The sequence below is a fragment of the Sorex fumeus genome, unplaced genomic scaffold, assembly GCF_029834395.1.
Source record: "Sorex fumeus unplaced genomic scaffold, SorFum_2.1 ptg000098l, whole genome shotgun sequence".
Taxonomy (NCBI): domain Eukaryota; kingdom Metazoa; phylum Chordata; class Mammalia; order Eulipotyphla; family Soricidae; genus Sorex; species Sorex fumeus.
The window spans coordinates 65,742,307-65,749,926 of NW_026606155.1; positions in this window are offsets into that span (position 1 = coordinate 65,742,307).

Sequence of the window (7,620 nt, forward strand, 5' to 3'; positions counted from 1 at the left end):
TTTTGTGATTTTGCCAGTAGTTGAAACAGGGAGAACAATAGAGTGTACATGAATAGAATTAAGCATTACAGAAGGTGTAAAGATACTGAAAGCTGACAAAAAAAGGAACACTAATGAACCAAAAAAAAAGATTTAATTTATTGAGTTAGGTTTTCTACATACCTCTGTATCTTTTGTTTCCTTTTAAAAAGGACAAATAGTTTATTCAAAGAGAATTGATTCACCCCCAAATAGCTATATAAAATTTATTTCAACTGTCTCATTATTTCAAATGGAAGTTATGTACTAGAGATCAAACCTACAACAATAAAATGAAAGTGGTCAGTGTGAGGAAAGGGCCCACATAAAAATAATGAAATCTCAACTATAAGGTTAAGATTGTTTATTGATTGATTTATACAATTTTTTCTGTGTATAATGTCATTTTTCCACTAATTCTTAGCATTAGCAAACATTAGTAGAAAGTCAACTGATGAATCAAAATACACTTTTGTAACTGAAAAGTAATTTTCTCTAGAAAATCCAAGTGTTGCCATTTTTGGTGACTTAAGTTTGTCTTAGTTAAGGCCTCCCTGTGTGGCCTTTATACAAGTTTCTTGAAGTGCCATGTGACTTCCTGTTGTCAGGCAGCTAGGAACTCACCTATCTCAAGAGTTTGCTAAGCTGCCATTTTCCTTAAATAATATACTGCTTGTTTCCCTAGAATTATCACTCCAGACTCCTCTCTCAGTCTTTTAGTTAGGATATTTTAATGTGTCTTGAAATGGAAATAGATTTGGTATTAAATAACCATTGATAAATTTTCTTTTTTTAAATTTTTTTCAAAATGTTATTCTATTAAAGACCATGAATTACAAAGTTATTCATAGTTGGGTTTTCTACATACAATTTTCCATCACCAGTCCCATTACCAATGTCAAGTTCCCTCCACCAGTGTTTCCAGATTCCCTCCCCAAATACCATGTCCCATCCCAGCCCTGGACTGCCTTCCTGGCTGACACTTTTAAAATTTGGTTTTTGGGTCTCACAAATTCAGTATTTTAGACACTATGATTGAATATTTAGCTCTATCATTTCTTAACACTAGCTGTTTGTTAAACTGGGTCCTCCCACCCCTGCCCCTGTTGGTTCTCATCTATCTCCTCTCTCCCATTGTAGCTTTTCAATGGAAAGCATCTCTAAGTGATGGATTTACCTACTTGCTATTCACATTCCCTTGACCATTCTCACCTTCAAACTCATCTTTCAAAAAAAAAAAAAAAACAAAAAAACAACAACAAAAAAATCACAATCCAAAACCATATTTTTCTGGGTTTTTATGTTTGTGGAAAACTAGCTTATTTTTTGATAATAAAAAAATCTCGTTGGAATAATTTTGTAGGAAACCATTGATGTCTCTATAATCCCTGAGTTTATGTGGACTTCAATATATTTAGAAGTGATTCTCTGACATCATGTGCTATCCCATAAAGCCTCAATCACACAATCACAATCACAACCACACTGTTATTCGTCCATTGCCTCGAGCAGGCTCCAGTAAAGTCTCCTTCGTCCTAGCCCTGAGATTTTTTTAAAAAGTGCCATATTCATTTCAGAGTTAGGAGAATGAGACCATTCATTGTTACTGGTATTTGGCATCTTGGGTAAGCTACGGGGAGTTTGCCAGACTCTGTCGTGTGGGCAGGTTACATTCGGTAGCCTGTCAGTTTGTCCAAAGTAGGAATGAGATGATAAGATGTCCCACGGCCCATAAAGCCTAGGTGAGTACATTTCAGTTGTTAGTTTCCATGAGAATCAACGGACTTTATCTGAATGTCTCCTTACGCTCCTTTTGGGAACTCTCTGCAGATATTTTCCAAGGGAGTCAGAACACTCAGAACCACTACCCATGCTGTCTCTTTTTGATTCAGCTGCCTTTTTTTTTCTTTCCATACTCTGCCTCCAGGATCTCTCTCACTTTGAAGTAGGAAGGATAGACCTGTGCTCACCTAAAATGCAACCCAGTATCTCAGAGGCCACTATGGGTCATTGATAGCTACTCCCGCTCCAGATTGATCGTGGTCAAGTTTTTTTCCAGGCTACAAGCAAATTCTCCCAATCAGATAGTTAGTGCTGGTACTCCTAAGGCAAGATCAGGCTTGAGTGACAAGGAATTTTTAAACGTCATAGCACTAGTGCTGTTTTTGAAAGTCTCTAACCTGGATGATCATAATAATTGATTTACCTAGAAATGTCAATTTTAATCCTCACTCTTGGTGGTTGTTTTTTTTTTTACTACATCCTATGCTTCTCTCTCTCCAGAGTTTGGCTTTTATTTTCACTCCTTTTTTATTCCATAAGACATATTAGTATATATTTGGACTCCTCTTCAAGACCAAGTTCAAATTCTTCCCCATAATTTTCACATGTTGCATAGGAAACCAAAGATGTGGCTATTGACCTCTGCTTAGGTTTCTGTAAACAGATAAGGAGACTGTCTTAGCCGTGTCAGTTTTGGCCCAAATAAATCATGTTGCACCACATTTCTTTATTTGGTCAGACTAATTTATTTATTCAGAGGGAGAATCTCTTCACTGCTGGCCTAAGTAGTCTATTATTCAATCTGCTTGCTTTATTTTGGGCTTGTAATGTGAATGGCATGGTATATGTGATTATTGTGTCACATATTTTATTGTTGCTGATGCTGTTGTAGCATGTTGTGGTATTTCAGACCACTCTATAAAAATGGCATGACCATTAGCCACTTCCATAGTTAAAGTTTGCTGAAAAAATGAGGGGGAGGGGTGAATGTGATAAAACTAAATGACTATGAGTTTAGAAATATGGGAAGGACATGACATTTTTCAGTTTTATTTTCATAAAGTTGTTCACAATAATTGATTACATTTAATATTTCAACACCACTCACAACACTATCACACCTCCCCACTACCATTGTTTCAAATTTCCCCATCACCATTCAAGCTTGTATAATCATAGACAGCTGGCCATGTTTGGCTTCTGGGATAAAATGAGAAAGGAAATATAGGATTGAAAAATTAATTTATAAAGGCTTGGATTCTGATAAAGTGAAGACAATCACCAGGGGGTAAATACTGAGATAAAACTCAGGTGTTTGGATAAACTGAGAGAAGCACTGGGTGAAAGTATATATACATATATATATATCCATCCATCCATACATACATATATACATATATACATACATACATATATACATATACACATATATACATATACATATATATACATCTCTTTAAAAAATTAATCTTTGCTCCCGGAAGATAACAGTGCAGTCTCCTCCCCCCACGCCTGGCTGTCCTCACCAGGGCCCCTTGGAGGGGAGCGGGTTGAGCTTTCCTCCCCACCCCAACCAGGGCTCCAGCAGCCGAAGACCTCCAGGACCAGCCACCACCATGCTGAGACCACTCTCCGCACACATGAAGGTACTGGCAGAGGTACAAAGGCATGCGGGTCCCAGGGCTGAGATCTCCAAGCCTGCTCGGATTGGGGCTGAGTATCCTCCATCCAGATCCTCCAAATTCCAGTAGGCGGGGGTCACACCCAACAACTGGCCCCCTGGCTCTGTGTAATCCCATCAGCAGCCAAGACTCAGAGACTATAAAACACAGCTCCCGGAAGAGAACAGTGCAGTCTCCTGCTTCCGTGCCTGGTTGTCTTCGCCGGGGCCCCTTGGAGGGGAGCGGGTTGAGCTTTCCTCCCTGCCCGGCATCTTATTATGACATCTTATTATCTCATTTCTACTTTGGACAAACTGGCAGGCTACCGAATGTAGCCTGCCCACACGGCAGAGTCTGGCAAACTCCCCGTGGTGTACCCAATATGCCAAATACCAGTAACAATGATGGGTCTCATTCTCCTAAAGAGCCTTGAATATAATCTCAGGGCTAGGATGAAGGAGACGTTACTGGGACCTGCTCGAGGCAATCAACGAATAACAGGATGATTTTTGATTTTGTGATGTTTTTATTTCATTTTTTATTGAATTACTGTGAGACACACTGACGAAACTTTTGTGATCGGGTTTCAGTCATACAATGTTCCAACACCTATCCCTCCACCAGTGTATCTTGCCACCTCCCCATCCCCATCTCAGTGTCATAGAGGGCACTTTCCTTCTCTGTCTCTGTCTCTGTCTCTGTCTCTGTTTCTCTCTGTATCTCTGTATCTCTCTCTCTCTCTGTCTGTCTGTCTCTCTCTGTCTCTGTCTCTCTTTCCCCTTTTTGAGCATTACAGTTTGCAATACAGATACTGAAAGGTTATCAATTTGGTCCTTTGCCCACTTTCAGCACACATATTCCATTCAGAGTGATCCCTTCCCATCATCATTGCCATAATGTTTTCTTCTCTATACCAACTGCTCTCTCCCCTAGCCTTGAGGCAGGCTTCCATCCGTGGATCATTCATCCTTGCCCTTGTTTCTACTGTCCTTGTGTGTTAGGCTCATACAAAGTTGTTGGTTTTTTATATCCCACAAATGAGTGCATTCATACTATGTCTGTCCCTCTCTTTCTGACTTATTTCACTCAGTATGATACTCTCCATGTCCATCCATTTATAAACTAATTTTGTGACTTAATTTTTACCAATAGCTATAGAGTACTCTATTGTGTAGATGTACCATAGTTTCTTTAACCAGTTGTCTGTTCTTTGACATTCTGGCTCTTTCTAGATTTTGGCTACTTGTGTGTGGACTGTGGCAGGCTCTTCACCCTCCTTCAGCCTGGTCTGAAGTTTGGCTCCCACACAAAGGGAAGGCTGAACCCTTAGTATTTCACCCCAGACCTGCCTCCCCTGGCATGCACAACTTCTAATTCAGTAGATAAGGTAGCTTCCTTGCACACAGCAGGCCCAGGTTCAATTCCTGTTACCCTATATTGTCTCTTAAAACCTACAGGAGCGATCCTGAACACAAAACTAGGAGCATTGCCAGATGTGGCCCAATTCCAACCAAATTAGTCTTTTACAAAATATGTAGAAAGAAATAATTTCTCTCTATACAATTTTTATGTGAAATAATGTTCATTTTTAATAACCTGTGATTTTAGGAATATTCTTCTAATCCAAATAATTAAATTATGACAAATATAATCATATAAAGGTTATTAATGAATACCCTTGTTGAATATAAATTTCAAGATTTTATTTTAATAATTACAAGCTCACAGATATTTCTTTTAAAATGTTTTTTTATTTTTTCTGGGCTAAAAACCTGGAGATGCCATCATATGTTTGCTGCCAGAGAATATCATCATTAATGAGTCAAAATTCTTAGGTCAAGAAAAATTGCAAATAATGTTATTTCACAAAAGTCCCTAATTAGTCAATTTCTTTTTTAATGCAACTTGTTCTGATGATTTTGGAACGAAGTCTTGAGTATTTGTGATATTTAATGAAATGTACCACTGATTGTTACATCAAGTCATTTTATTAGTGTCCAAAAGATGAAAGAACTACCACAATTGTGTCACAAAATTGGTAGAAATGTCTTATTTTTTCTGTAATTTTATTTTCTAGAGTATAAAACATCCTATATCACACTGATGGATGAAAACCAAACCTTGTTCTTTTCTATTCAAAGTGCGTAGAAGAGGTTAGCTGCTGAATATACTAGAGTCATCTAAAGATTGAATGGATCAACTAGAATTTTAAGGATATTTTCAATTTCAACTGCATGTTAGAATTTTGTGATTGTTACTGTAGAAGCAACTCTGGTAGCACTTGGGCCACACCTGGTGGATCTTGACCACTTTCTCATATCTGCAAAGCACACATTTTTCCACTTCAGATCTACTCCTGGTCCACCAATCTTATAAAATAACTTTTATCACATTTTAAAAAAGTTCACATCATTTGTTATATAGTTTAGTGTTCATTTCGTATTGATTTTTTTCAGCTTTTATAATTTTGTTGTTGCTGTGTGAGGAAGCTAATATTGCTTCACATTGCCAATTTCATAATTTCTAAGATATTTTTCTGTTAATGGCATTATATTTGACATCTAGAGCAAATAACATTTTAACACTCAATTCTCTGTTTGACAACATTATCTTTAGTAATAATTATAAAAGGAAACAAGTCATAATAATGGCCAGAAAAGAAATGCTGACAAATTAGAAATTTTCTTTATTGAATTTTATATTTATTTACATGTCAACAATATTAAAATAACACAAGTAATGAAACTTTAAAATAAATAATTATGTATGCTAGTACCAATTTTTAAATTTGTCTTTTGGGAGGTAAGAGGGATACACACCTGGCAGTGCTCAGGGTTGCCAGGGATTGAACCTGGATCAGCTTCATTCAAGACAAGATCCCTACCTGCTGTACTATCACTCTGGCCCCTAATCACTTTTAATTACAAAAAGTTTTTAAAACAATTATAGGACTCATATATATATAGTGTTTTATTGATAATTTGCCTTGTAATTTTATAATCCTTATATTCTTAAATACTAGAAAAATTTATCTTTATACATTTATTTTTCAGAGTATGATTAATTGATTAGTTTTGCTCACCCATGACTGCTATTTTCCAACAGCACATATATATTAGTTTTAATTTTAAAGTTTTTTTGTGAGATTAAGCAGTAAATATAGAAATAGAGAAAATATCAGATATAAGGATCATTTGTTGTATATTACTAAATATTTCATTTCTTATTGCACTCTAGAAAGAATAGTTTTCTTGTCTGTTTCTCAGAAAACAATTCAATCAACTTCTGAATAGCTTGGTATATAAAAAAATTACCCAAATATCTTTATGAAAGGCACTATAAATTTCGATTACATATGCAAAGCTATTCTGAAAAAATAAGAGGAAATGGGAGAGTTATAGCAAATGTTACTGTTAGTTGACACAATGCTTTAGAATTAGTGTTTTGGTATTCATTCAAAAGAATGTACATACACCATTAAACATTACAGCACTCGGTACAATAATTAAGATTTGGAACCAACCTAGACATCTGACAACAGAGAGGTGGGTCATAAAAATGAGATATGTACACAATGGAATGCTACAGAGCTATGAAGAATAATGAAATCATGTGATTCACAGTAACATCGATGGATATGCAAGACATCATGTTACGTGAAATAAGCCAGAGAGGAAGGATAATCCAGGATGATATCACTTACTTGTGGTATTTAGAATAACTGGATGAGAGAATGCAATGTTTTAAAGGGAGGTTCTCAGATGAAACTTGGCCCCAGAATATAGGGTGGAGAAGGAAAGAAAGACTGGAAGAGAGGGCAAGAAGGGACAGACAAGAATCAATGGGGGCCAGGTTGGGGGATTCAGGTTTTATCCTTTGACAAATATTTTATCATTGATGGTGTCTGAAATTGCTGACACATGATGATTTAAAAAAAAGCAAAATTTTGCTTGCTTCTACTACTCTTTGGTAGTTCTCTAAGAAAATGCACAACTTTATCTCTAAAAGTGAACATTTCTATCACTACAAGGAGCAGTCTTACTACATCCTGACTGAACTGAATTGTCTCAGTTTTTCTCCAGTATGTATATTTTTCTGTTGCTATTTTTGTAACAACCCATTGCTGAGCAAAATAGGAATCCTCCTGCTTCTAATTTAC